Source organism: Manacus candei, unplaced genomic scaffold, assembly GCF_025592945.1.
Source record: "Manacus candei isolate 608988 ecotype Guabito, Panama unplaced genomic scaffold, ASM2559294v1 h1tg000108l, whole genome shotgun sequence".
Classification (NCBI taxonomy): domain Eukaryota; kingdom Metazoa; phylum Chordata; class Aves; order Passeriformes; family Pipridae; genus Manacus; species Manacus candei.
This window is the reverse complement of record NW_026138156.1, coordinates 522,976-536,882: the sequence shown is the minus strand read 5'-3', so window position 1 is coordinate 536,882 and position 13,907 is coordinate 522,976. Positions and strand designations below refer to the sequence as shown.

Genomic DNA, 13,907 nt, shown 5'->3' with positions numbered 1-13,907 from the left:
AATTCAATATTTTATGTTAACAGAGTTTAACCTTGCCATACTTGTCACAGTGGTGAGCAAACACAAAATTAATTTTATATCAAAATACATCTCTATAGCCACTTTAAATTCATATATAGGTAAATTGATTTCAGTGGGAGTTATGGACTTAATCACCTTTGAGAAACTGGGCCTCAGTCCCTAATCAAGTCTGTTTAAATAGACTAACGAAAAAGTTTTGAAAATGCTGACATTCTGCATATCTGCAGTATGATTGGGTGTTTCTGGGTATTATATGTAATAACACATATCTAAACTTGTTTAAGGAAACACAGTTTTGTAATTGGCAAAACATTTTCTCTGATTACTACAGACTTTCACCTTGTAAGTATTATGTAGCTGTGAATGTTTATCTGGCATGTAAACAGTAAATAGTACTGCATAGGGTTTTTTTAATATTCTTTTAGACAAACCTATACACAGACATCTGTATTATTTGTCTCAGAGTGGCCTAAAACTTCCTTATTGCTATGATAGATGAATTGAGCTAGTTATTTCATTGATTTTTTTTTCCATTTTAGATCATGCTTTTCTAAAATCAGAATTGTATATCATAAAGTTTACTTCTCCAAGGCTTACTGAACTCTCAAAACTTTTGGTTCATCATGGTCTAGAAGCTGGATTTTTCCAGTGATTATACTTAGCATTAAACCAAGATTAAAAAAAAAATATTTTAAGTAACTACATAGTTTCTTCTATAGGATTCTGCAGACCTCTCATTCCTTTGTGTTTTAGTGAGAGACCTTAGAGCAGAATCTTGATCCATACTGATCTGTACAATGTTCACATGAATTCAAATAGGGAATTAAATATTAGATTATGTACATTCTGATAAAAATCACCTCTCTATCATTTAAACTTTGACATTAGGGATTAAAATCTCAGTGGAAATTTGGTATTTAAACAGAGTTAAACAGGATACTGGATTAAAGGAAAATGAGTACCAATGTGTTCAAGAGGAGGGGAAAGATATGGTAGCATGGAACGTAGAAGGGACTAAACCAATATTTTGATGTGAGAGACTTACAAATTTGAGTTTTTTACAAGTATAGGATTTTTTTTTATTTTATCCCACACTATTGAAGCAATAATTGAGATAAACATAGAAAAGTCAGGGAAATCTGAAAACACACACTTAGGAAAGGATGAATAAATCTTCTGTAAGAAAATTGTAGGGATCTAGAGCTTCAGGTGCATGGAAAGGTGGAACATGATATATGACATGGAAAAATAAGGGGAGAGCTGGTCATGCTGGGTTAGGCTTGAGAGGGAAGTAGGGAGGAAATGTTTATTAGAAGATATAGAAAAAATTAGTTTGGTAGTAAAAAGAAGAGTACTTAAGAGAAAAGTGAAGGGAGGGATAAATGGATTAAGATGAATGTTAAAACCAGCAACAACAACAAAGAAACAAGGCTATTATACAAAAGAGAAGCAAGAAAAATCCCTGGGAAAAAAATGTGAAAAACAGAGGCACAGATCACAGATGAGAGTGAGGGTACCAGGAGATAGAAATAAATAACAAGGCAGTTACCAGGGTGTTTCTCAGTGTAAATTATGCATAAACTTAAAGCTAAAATGAATTTTGCATGCTGCATGGAGTCTGTTGATGCACACAGAGTCTTATCCGAAGACCACTCGAATCAATGCTAAAAACCCCCTGTGGTTATTTATAGGCTAAAACCACGTTTGGAACTTTGCAGATCCAAAACAAGAGCTGAAATTTGATCTAAGAAAAACACACTTATTTGGGGAGTACTTTGATCATGCCTCTGCTTAAGCAAACTCCTTACAAAAGCTTTGAGTGCTACTGAATTGAGGTGCCGTGGGTTGGTCTGAGGACATGCAATAACTGCCAAACTCAACCCTTCACTCCCAAAGGTCAACAGCTGTAATTATAACACTTTCTGGGCTTTTGTGGCCTACACTTTTGTGGCTATCACAAAACCCCTTGCAGATTTCAGGTAAATATTTTTCTGTGGAATAAAACTTTATATTCTCTGTCACAGTTGTCGCAATTCAGTATCAATCCGGCAGCACCATTATGTTTAAAATTCTGTGCTCATTCCCATCATTGGTCTGGTTTTTCTGAGTGGTTTATAATTCAGCTATTTTAAATCACACTAGGATGAAACTCAAATTACAATCTCTTATTCTGGCTGTATTTTGCTCTCACAATATTGCATTTAAATTGTTTCATTCTTTTTCTAGGTTAGCAACTGAAAGAAATAAATGTTTCAGGAAATACTGTTGCTGGCTTCTCACTAAACAGTGTTTACTTAAAAAAGGAAACTTCACTCATATTACATTGCCAACACAGACAATCAAGAGAAAAGAATTCAATACTGCTTGTGAAATTTGTTAATGTATTCTTTATATGTATGATATCATTGCAACAACAGCTTCACTGCACGGCAGGTTCCCTGCTCTGGTCAGGTTGAAGAGAAACCTTTACATTCTGCCAAATAAGATTTTAAGGGAATTCTTCAATTAAATACCTCTATCTGGGTTGGGTGGGGTTTTTTAGATTACCCTTGAAATTCCAGCTTCTGAAATATATTATAAGCTTCTTATTTTCCAAAATTGCACTTACCCACTCCCAGTTTCCATTCACTGTTACACAAATAGTCTCATACATTTAACTAGCTACCATTTTGAATGGACAAATACTCGTATTTGTCCTTCTAGTGAACATCATCTTCACATAATAATGTAAACAATCTAAGAGGTCGTGTTTTAGAGTCAAGATGACCATTGTTGCTGTAATCCTTTGCTCAGATGAGAGCAATAAATACCAAAGAATACTTAATGCAGTGTCACGTAGTTCATGACCATAGTGTCATCTCTTCCTTAGGAACCAGTTTTTACCTTAAATCTGACCCTTTCTTACTGTTGTATTAGCCATTTGATAAATATTACCGATTAGTAGGGAGTTTCTACACTGTTGTTCTGGTTCTATTTCAAAAGTAGCATCTTTGAACATTCTCCTTCAGAAACACGGACATGCTTTTTGGTTTTTTTCATGTTAGGTCATATAGTCTCATTCCTGAAGTGGGTGGAGATTTCACAAGGAAATTACTAGGACCTTAATTCAGAAATTCAGTGAGATTCTGTGAAACCGGCGTCCCAGCTTTTATCAGTTTTCCGTAAGCCAGCAGGGCAACTTAGTCAGATAAATAATATATTTTTGATATAATTTTTATTTCTAAATTTGGAATACCTATTGACAGAAAATACTACATGCCATCATAGAAAACAATTTTTTTTAGTGTATATATCCATATAGAGATACACGTGTACAAATGTATAAATATGTATGTAGTAACATAGCATCTCTCCATATGGTCCAAAATACACCAGAAAATTCCTATCCAACTTAATACTGAACAGAGGGCAAGCCAGGTTAATTTATTCCCTGTACAGTCAGACACTGCTCTTATAGTCTGAAGTAGAGCCTTCCACTAATACTTACAAAGTGTTTTCAGTTTTCAAAGCACTTACTCATAATTAAAACCATATAAACCATAACTATTTAAGCCTCCATGAGAGAAGCCATTAAAGACTCATCACCATTTTACAAATGGGTCAGCAGAGAGGTTCAGCCACCTACCTGAGGATAAATGCATTACTACTGCAATCAGACTTAGAAGATCACTCCTGATTAACTAGTCCAAGGAAATACAATGATTAGAGCTTCATTCTATCAAGAACTAGCTCAGAAAGTATTACAGGATAGCAGGTGCCATCTACCCTAATTTAAATCCATGCAACTTTACTGACACTGTACAAGTGTAAGTTGAGGCAAAATTACATCAGAGAGTTGCATCAGGATGGAAGGAGGTTGTAGCCGGGTAAGGGTTGGCCACTTCTCCCAGGCAACCAGCAACAGGACAAGAGGAAACAGGCTCAAGTTGTCCAGGGAGGTTTAGATTGAATGTTCGGGAAAATTTCTTCGCTGGAAGGGTGAGCAGGCATTGAAAGAGACTGCCCAGGGAAGTGGTGGAATCACTACCCCTGGAAGTGTTTAGATAATGTGTGGAAGTGGCACTTGGGGACATGGTTTAGTGGTAAACATGGCAGCATCAGGTTAATGGTTGGACTCGATGATCTTAGAAGTCTTTTCCAACCTAAACAGTTCTATGATTCTATGATTCCACAAGTTACATAAACCCAAGGAATCACAAATGATGAAAAGGAGCTAGAATTCTAGACATTTTACATGTTAGAGAAATATATCATCTACATTACAGAACATTTAGTAAGTTTATAGCACTTGAAATATAGAAAATGCTAATTTAAAATCTATTTTATTGTCTCACTGTATGCTTTCCTTCTTTTACAAATCCAGTTTACATAAATCAACAATGCAGTTCCAAATTTATTATGAACCCTGCTTCAATCAGTGTAAAGGATGGATAACATCACAGAACAAGAAATATTTTTTAGTAAATGATACTCATTTTTTTTTCCTCTTTATTGTTAAATTTGAATGACTGATGGACTTATTTATGAAATATCATATTTGGATTATCTCATACATAAAATTTCTGGCCAGACAACAAATATAAAACAAGGAAATATATAAGACATGAATTGCACAGAGTTTGTTAATAGGTGGTGCTATGATTTCTTATCTGTGATGCATGTTAAGTGCTAGTAAGCATGCCAAAAAAAGCTGTCAACTGAGAAATCTTGGTTACACATAGTAAAATGAGTGGTAAGTAACACAGAGGCAAAGACCTTTTTCCTGCTTTTCCTCACATACAGAAATTACTTTGAGAATGTTAGGTAAGTCTTATGAGAAAATTAACAATAAAACTGGTGGGTACCAATTAATTTCACAGTGTGACAAGAACTCTGAAAAGGTCAGTTTCCTACTATTTGACTTACTTTGTGATAAAAAAAAAATAATAAAAAAATTAAGGCACTTCAGAAAACCTGTCAAGATATTTTCTCAAGCTGATATTTTCTAGACACTAATTTTTCCTACTACTGATCAATAGGACTGGGAAAAAAAGAGATTAATCTACTGATGCCTATTTTCTTCCTCTCTAATACAAATGTGATTCTTAACTTGTCAAGGGTTTAGCTCCTTTTGTCTTCTTCTACACAGTATTACTGACACAGTGTGAACAACAAATCATTGCAGCAGCTACAAAAGAATTAGATGGGAAAAAAAATATTAGTCATTAGAAAATGTTTGTGCATAAGTACATTTCATTGGAGGGTAATCTCTCAAAGAAATTAAAAGCATCACTGAAACATTCCTGTACCCTAGACAATGAAACCGCAACAATAAAAAGGACAAACTGCACTTCAGAATAACATCTGCCATATTCTCCCCCAGAATGAACACCTACTTCTGTGCTTATATGAATTTCAATGGTAAGGACTTGCCTATTTTCAGTCTTAGAAAATCACAGTATGATCTTCTTATCTGCAAATATGCCGTGGTTCTTTGCACTCCACCAAAAGGAGCCTGCATAGATTAGGTCTCAGTGGGGCTTCATTCTAACATAACTTCACATACTTTGTTGAATAAAAAGGATTTGTTGTTTTTTTCTTAGAGTTTCCAGAACTGAACAACAAGCTATGAATGCTTGGGGGCACAATTAAAAAAGTATTTCTTGAAAGTCAACCTTATTTTAAAAGAAAACCAGCTTATGAGCTTGAAAATGCAACTTTGGGACCTGAGTTTACTTGTGGGTATAAATTATCCATGCTATGGTACTCCATTTTATATTTCTACATGCCTGACAATATTGACAATACCAGGTATTATGTGCCTAAATGTGTTCAGAGTGGGTGTAGAGAAAGAGCCCTATAAATGGGTGTAAAGACCCTATAAACTAGCAGCCAAAAAAGGAAAAAAACAAATGAGAGAAAAGTCTTTCTCAACTACTTTACAGAATGAGTACTGAGTAATTACTAACCTCCAAAGTATATAATACACCTACTGAAGATTTTCATTTCATTGTCAGCAACAATAGGTCATGGTAAGTACAGCTTTAGACTTTCCTCTTTTAATGCACTGCATGTTGAAAATTGAACATGAACACAAGAGCGCATTAAACTTCTAAATTAGTATGTATATTTATTGATTATTTTATTTCAGCTGAGATCATTAATGATCAGTCACACAAGGAGCAGTTTAAAGCCTTTTTTCTTCCCTAGCACTGTATTACACACAGGAGCACTGAATAAGCCTTCTGCTGCGTTTAAAATTCTAACATGGGAGTTTGTTTTGAAAGAAGGGAACAGAGACACCATCTTTGAAAAAGTGTAATCTGCTCTGATTCATTTAACATAGATGGTAAGATTTTCTGTGAGTACCAGTTTTGACTCAAGAAATCCAGAAACTAAAACTAGTAAGTTAGGGTTGAATACAAGTTGTAGAAAGATTTCTCAGACGATACATCCAAGTAATGATTAGGGCCAAAAAAAAAGGCTGAAATGTCCTTTTGTATTTTCCTGCATGACTCAAAGAAAGTGTTTTGCTTTTCTTCTTTCCTCCCAGTCCTCCTTTGTCCCCCTGACAATCCTCATCAGTCACTCTACACTGGGGCCTGGGGAGAGACATTTTCCTCCCATGTCTGCAGCTCATAGCAAAGAACAGCAAGGGAGACATAAACGGGCCAGAGGAACAGACTACACATATTCCAGAGTAAAAATGGGTAGAGATGGAACTTGGATATATGTAACCTACCTCTGCTTCTTCCACTGTTTGTACTATTCAGCAGCTTCTTCTCGCTCCTCTCTCCCCTACTACACAGCCCTCCCCATCCTTCCTCCTTTCTAGCAACTCAGACTACTTTTCCCCCTCTACTTCCCTCTTAATCCTCCTTTACTCCTTCCAAATGTCTTCACAAGTAAACACACCACTCGCTTTTCTTGTTAAAATTCAGTGTCTTCTGGGTTTTACCATGTACTTAGATTATGTTTCCCTACACTGAAAACCTGGGCCTCAAGCAGATGCTTGTTATCCTCTTTCCCTTCCAGAATTCCTGTCAGTTTTTGGATGTAATTTGATGCTAGCTGGTGGGGAGACACAGAAGGATGAGGCTCAACAGCTGTTGCACATCCCTCGGAGTCACCCTCTCCACGTGAAAACCAGCAGGTTACAAAGCTCCTTGGCTTCCCTGTCTGCCCGTATGTTTTTAGGCAAGGCTCATGCCTACTGAGACTACTTATCCTTTTTCAGAAAGCTGTTTTCAGTGTTGATTCTCCCTGAAGGTAGTAGGAATCAGGTGGGAATTTGGTAAGCCTCTGTACATGAGACCATATGGGGCAGGCTCAGATTTTTGGCCAGGTTAAATCAACCACTGCTTCCAGTCAGCTGCTGGTTCCCAGTCCCACAGGTCTCAGTGTCCTGCTCTGCTCTCAAGGTGTGGCTACATGTGCATACTTTCTGTCATCCATGGGAAAATAAATAAGTGAAGGAATAAATCTGTAAGAGGAGATTTTATTTCCTTGCTTATCAGGAACTCGTTTAATTAAAATACTGGAATCAAAATCTACCCAGCTCTAACTACCCAGCTTTAACTTTCAGTGCAATTGAAGTAGATGATGACTTTTTACAATATTGAAATCAAAACATCTGAATATAATATTGTATATATTATAATGTAAATTATAATAGGTATGCCTAGAATAGTTTTACCTTGATTTCATGTGAAGATGGAAAACCACAGTATATGGGCTGAAAAGCAGCCATAACAGTATGCCCATGTTGTACAGAATGTCCTCTAATTCTTTACCTTTGGGGAGCAGAGTGTAAACTTATTTTTTCAAACTAGTTTGACAAAAAAAAAAAAGAAAAGAAGCTGAGTTAAAATAAGATGAGATGAAATGTTCATCTTCCCATCAGAAAACATGATTGTGAAGTTAAGTGCTACTGTAGTGCTATATTCATGATAATGAGATTCATGCAATTTCTTTTCACTCATACAGCTTTTCATTTTCCTGTGATACTATTCCCCACTCAGCCCTATCAATGGCAGAGGTTTATGTACAATTAGCAGCCTCATTGAGAGGAGTAAAAGTTGTTTATGTTGTTTTGCTTTTCCAGAGGAATATAGGATAAATAATTAATCCGGTGACCCTTAGCCTGCTTGTTTAACATTTATGCAATTACTCAAAGCCTGTATCTGATGGTTCCATAGCCATGAAAGGGATGATCACAGCCTAGATCCAGGAAGGAAACTGAATGCTCTTCATGGTTATTTAGTTTTGTTTAGCTCACACTCTTTCATGAACAAGAGAAAACTGGCTTTGCTGCCTTCTTTTTTCCTATATATTCACAAACAGATTCTGGTTCTGTTTGTACTGGTGCCACTGCCATGGGTGCAGTGCAACACTATGCATTTTAGCATTAAAAGTCTATATAGCTGGACACCCCACTTGCCTAAATAATCTTGTTTCTTGAAGGAAAAAAACAGTCTGATTTTTCAAAATTATTCCAAGGCAAAGAAACTGCTGTGCTGGTTGGTATCATTATGAGTTTGGACTAATTTTTCATTTCCATAAATTAGAGGACCAGAGGTACTCACTGTACTCATCTAATTCATCTTCTTGCATAACACAGGTCATATGATTTTTCTGATTTGGTTCCATTTGAATCAAACTACCTAATTTAGAAACAGCATCTGAACCTGATTTTAAAATTACCAGTGATGGTCAATCAACCAAAACACTTAGTTAGCTTTCCAGTTAAATGACCTCATTTTAATTTTATTTTGCTCTTAGGAACATCTAATATCTGATTTCAATACACCTATCTACTGCTTCCAGTCTCCACTCATATTTCTGTCTGCTGGATTCAAGAACACATTATCAAAGTTTTCTCTCCCACGTAATAAGTACAGACATACTCTGAACAAATTACCATTTATATTCCCTATTTATAAATAAAGCACATAAAATTACAGATTTCATCTCTGATAAAAAAGAAAGTGTTCCAATTATTAAAATAAGATTTGTAATTTTTCATTGATCTCTTTCTATTTTATTAACAAATCTCAAAAACTGTTTATGACAGAAATGAACAAATTCTTTAAAGGATAATGGGAAAATTCAGGTGTGAAGGGACCCAAGGAGGTCTCTAGTCCAACTGTCTGCTTACAGCAGGATCAGCTTGGACACCAGTCTGTACTTTATCTGGTCAATCTTGAAAACCCCATGGACACCTTCAACTAGATATGGTTGCTCAGAGTCCCATCCTTGAACACTTCCAGAAACAGGGTATCCATCACTCTCTGAGCAACCTGGGCCAGTGTTTTACCACCTTCATCATAAAAATATTTCTTCTTCATACCAAATCTAAATCTATGCTCCTTTAGTTTCAAAGTATAATGTCCTATTGCCACAGGCTCCACCAAAAGTCTGTCCCATGTCCCCATCTTTCTTAATAAGGCCACTTGAAGTGTTGAAAGTCCACAATGAGCCTTCCAGAACTTTCTCTTCTTCAGGCTGAACAGCCACAACTCTCTCAGCCTTTTCTCATAGGAAAGTTGTTTCATGCCTCTGATAATTTTTGTGGCTCTACTCTGGATCTGCTCCAACAGGTTGATGTACTTCCTCTGCTGGGGACCCCATTGCTGGATGCAGCACTGCAGGTGGGGTCTCACCAGAGTAGAGTAGAGGGGCACAATCACCTCCCTCAGCCTGCTGTCCACACTGCTTTGGATGCAGCCCAGGATACATTTGGCTTTCTGAGCTGTGAGTGCACATCGCAGCTCCTGTCCACCCTTTCACCCACCAGCACCCCTAAGTCCTTCTCAGCAGGGCTGCTCTTGATCTGTTCATCCCCCAGCTTGGATTGATACTGGAGGTTGACCCGACCCAGGTGCAGCACCTTGCAGTTGACCTTGTTGAACCTCATGGCATTCAGATGGACACACTTCTCAAGACTGTCCAGGTCCCTCTAGATGGCATCTCATACCTCTGGCATGTCAAGCACATCCTTCCCTCTGGTGTCATCCTATTGACTAACTCCTTGTAAAGATGGAATTTTGCTTTCCTAAAATTCAGGGTCCTGAATCTTTGCCTGTCCCATATCCCTCAGGACTGTGAACTTCACCAGCTTACAATCACTGCAGCCCAGGCTACCTCAAAGCTTGAAGTTCCCAGTTTCATTGGTGGCCAACAGTATTGCATCCCCTCTTTCAGGGCTGTCTATTGCCCTAAGGGAAGAATCTGTCTGGCATATCTGAACTCCTGTTCCCCTCAGAAGGGAGTCACCATAACCTGTTTTTATTTCCTTGTGGACATGGTCATGATATGGGGGATAGACCTTTCTGACCTTGTGGACACCTTTGGTGTAGATGTTCCATCATCCACATCATCAACTGACTTACCTTTCACACCCAGAGCCTCATACCTGTCGTACAGAAGGACTTAGGAAGGCAGGGTGGGCAGGGAGAGTGTTCACGTGGCACCCTGAATGTGGACTTGCCTCCATTCACCCCCTTCCTTTAAATTATTGATTTCTTCCTGGTAAGGTGAGGCTCTTGATGTTGTTTTCCTTCGTGGTGGATGTTCCTGTTTCTGTCTGTGTTGGTTTTGGTTGGAGTAGAGTTAATTTTCATCATAGTAGATAGTATGGGTCTGTGGTTTTGATTTGTGCTGGAAACAGCACTGATATAGGGATGTTTTGCTACTGCTGAGCAGGAGCCGAGATCTTACACAGCTGAGATCTTTTCTGCTTGTCAAACCACCTCACCAGCAAGTGCACTGGGGGTGCACAAGAAGCTGGGCAGGGACACAGCCTGGACGGTGGAATCCAGCTGACCCAAGGGATATTCTGGTTGTCATTCTCAGCATGTAAACCTGGTGGAAAAAGGAAGTGGGGCAGGGGGAACATTTAGAGTGATGGTGTTCCTTTTCCCAAATCACTGTTACACATGATGGAACTCTACTCTCCTGGGGATCACTGCCCAACTGCCTGCCCACGGAAAGTGGGGAACTAACTCCTTGTTTTGCTTTACTTGCATGTGCGACTTCTGCTTTACCATTTAAACTGTCTTTATCTCTACTCACTTTTTCCTCACTTTTACTTTTCCGATTCTTTCACCATCCCACTACAGGGGAGTGAGTGGGGTTGAATTGCTGGCTGGGGTTAAAACACAATACTGTCTGAGGGAAAGCACTGGTCTCTCTCTCTCAGTGCCACCATTCTGGGAACCTTGGCCACCCAGGCCTCGTCAGCACAGTCCTGCTCGGCCACAGACCCCACAGGTTCCTTTACACCCCACCACTGCTAGAACTTGTTGTTGTTTCTCCTAAATAAATAAATAAATAAATAAATAAATAAGCTTTTTTTTTGGTGTATTAAAACACACACTCTGCATGTGAATATTTTATGATATTCATGCAAAATCATCAAACTATCAGAAATAAAAATTTGTTAGTTTTTTTATGCCATCACCGTTGCCTGCATCACACTGAGGAAATATTACTCCTATGTTCATAGAATCACAGAAGGCTTTGTGCTGGAAGGGACCTTAAAGATCATCTCATTCCACTGCCTACCATGGACAGAGACACTTTCCACTAGACCAGGTTTCTCAGAGCTCCATCCAGTTGGTCTTAAACACTTCCAGGAATGGGGCATCCACAACTTCTCTGGGGAACCTATGCCAGGGCCTCACCACTCTCCAGTAAAGAATTTTTTCCTAATATCCAATCTAAACCTGCCTTCTTTCAGTTTGAAGCCATTCCTCCTCATCCTATCGCTATCTGCTCTTGTAAAAAGTCCTTCTCCAGATCTCCTGTAGCTCCTTTAGGTAGTGGAAAGTGCCATAAGGTCTTCTAGGAGCCTTCTCTTCTTGAGGTTGCCATGCTCATCAGTAACATCTGGCATTCGTCACTTTGGATTTGGAGATGGAGTATTTTGAAAGTAAAATGTCTGCCATAATATAGAAAATAACTTAGGAAGTACTGAAGTGATTGAAAAGTTGAAACCCTCTGCGTGCCTTTGAATGCAGTGCCTTTGAAAACTTATCCTGCGTGATAGTAGGATAGGCTGAACTATCTGAACAAGAAATCTCAAAGGCATCTTGATATTATGTCAATATTTGCTATATTGAATTTCTCCCTGTTCTGAAAATCCATGTGGTGGCAGCAACTGGAAATATTCGTTCTTTCTGTAGGGAAGGTCATCTCTGGTAACATCTCTTTCCTGAGAACCAAAATAGACCCCCTGAGGCAAGCAAAACCAGAACACACCTTTCTGGGATGCTACATTAAAAGTATTTTAGAGCTGAGGAACCTGGTGACATATTGCACAAACATTCAAGCAGTGGCCCTGATAAGCAAGGCTCAAGTCCTCCATGGGAATGTTCACTCAGATCATTATAATGGAAGTATTAGTACCACACAAGATATGTACAGGCCTAGAGGAACATGTATGTACATTGTAGAAATACACTGATTAGCTTCTTCCCACTCTTGCTTGACCTGCAGCTCAAAGATTATATAGTCACCCCAGGACCTTCTCAGTATTTCCTTTGCTCTTTGGGATGCAACGTCCCATATTTTTTATTCCTGAGATAAATCTACTCACCTGTGGCACTGTGCAGGTCCAGTTTGTGATAATATGGTTTTGTGAAGAGCAAAATTGAAGACAAAATGTCCTATGAGCATGGAGTCTTTCAAGATTAAATCCAGGTTTTCTATATTATAGTTAGCCTGACAGTTTTTATAGTGTTGTGTGTCTTGGAATCTTTCATTAGCAAGAGGTGAGGACTTTAGAATCTAACAGGGTACTTTAATCTCTGTTCACTATTGATACTTTTTAATGTATCAAGTAAAAAAATAATGCATAGGCTAAAGAATTTGTAAAGATGTTATGTTATGGAAATAAAGTTTAAGGATAAGATACCAAAGTTCATACTGTACCAGTAATTAAATAATAAGAAGAAATAAATTGCTGCATAAAGTTAGGATTTTAAGTACTGAAATCGGTGCTTTTGCTCAAAGATATTGAAAAGCAGTGAATGGAAATTAATCCATCACTTATAATAGAGCAGAAATGAAAGCATTGAAAGGATAGCTAATTTTAAAAATTTTAATGCTGACTTCTTTTTTAATTATATAATGCTTATTTACAATTATAATCATCCATGTGCTTCTAAGAAGAGTGATGGTGTAAAAAGGAAATGTGCTATATATATTCCCACATGAAAGCTAGAAACTAGGCATTTAAACAGGAATTTCTCTGTGATTGGGATACGACTTCTGAAAATTGCAACACTAATTTATTACCATATGTATATCGGCATGAACCACAGTCATTGTAAAACTGCATTTTTAGGGAAACAACAGCTTTTTATTTAAGTTGGTTTTAATTTTGAAAAATTACCTGAATTGTCAGATGCTTTTTATCTTGCCCTATGTAGGGAAGTTGTTGCTGTTACATAAGCAGTAGATTTAACAAATTTTCTTCCCACTTTATTTCCTACTTCTCTCCAGAGTTTGGCAGTGTCTTTTTCAGTCTAGGTTTTTTGTTTTTTTTTTTTTTCTTTAACTCTCCTTTTTGGGGAGGGAAGGTGGGGTGAAGATGTCTTTTTATTTTCAAGAAAAGATTCTTTATAAATACCGCTGTGACAAATCCGTTTCGCAGCACAGAAGCGATCAGCGTGATGCCGAAGTCTGGCTGAGAGCTGAAGGTCCAAACTAGCGCTGTTCCAAAAGATCAATGGGACACACTTCTAAACTGCAAGACTCTTAACTGGCTCTTATACACCACTAAAAGAAAATAAAAGATCAAATGGTGGGTTCTAAGACAGAAATAAATGTATGTTTGTTTCTGCCCTTCTGGCCCACTCTTTAAATACCGCTTAGGGAAAAAATACATTAAGGGACAACAAAGA

General features: G+C 37.8%; 1 long non-coding RNA gene across 2 annotated transcripts in view; it reads right to left on the bottom strand.

Annotated features, from left to right (window-relative positions):
- The window catches only part of LOC127461556 (uncharacterized), a 1,009,386-nt gene that overhangs the window by 716,816 nt on the left and 278,663 nt on the right, over positions 1 to 13,907 (bottom strand). The gene's annotated exons all lie outside the window — the stretch shown is intronic.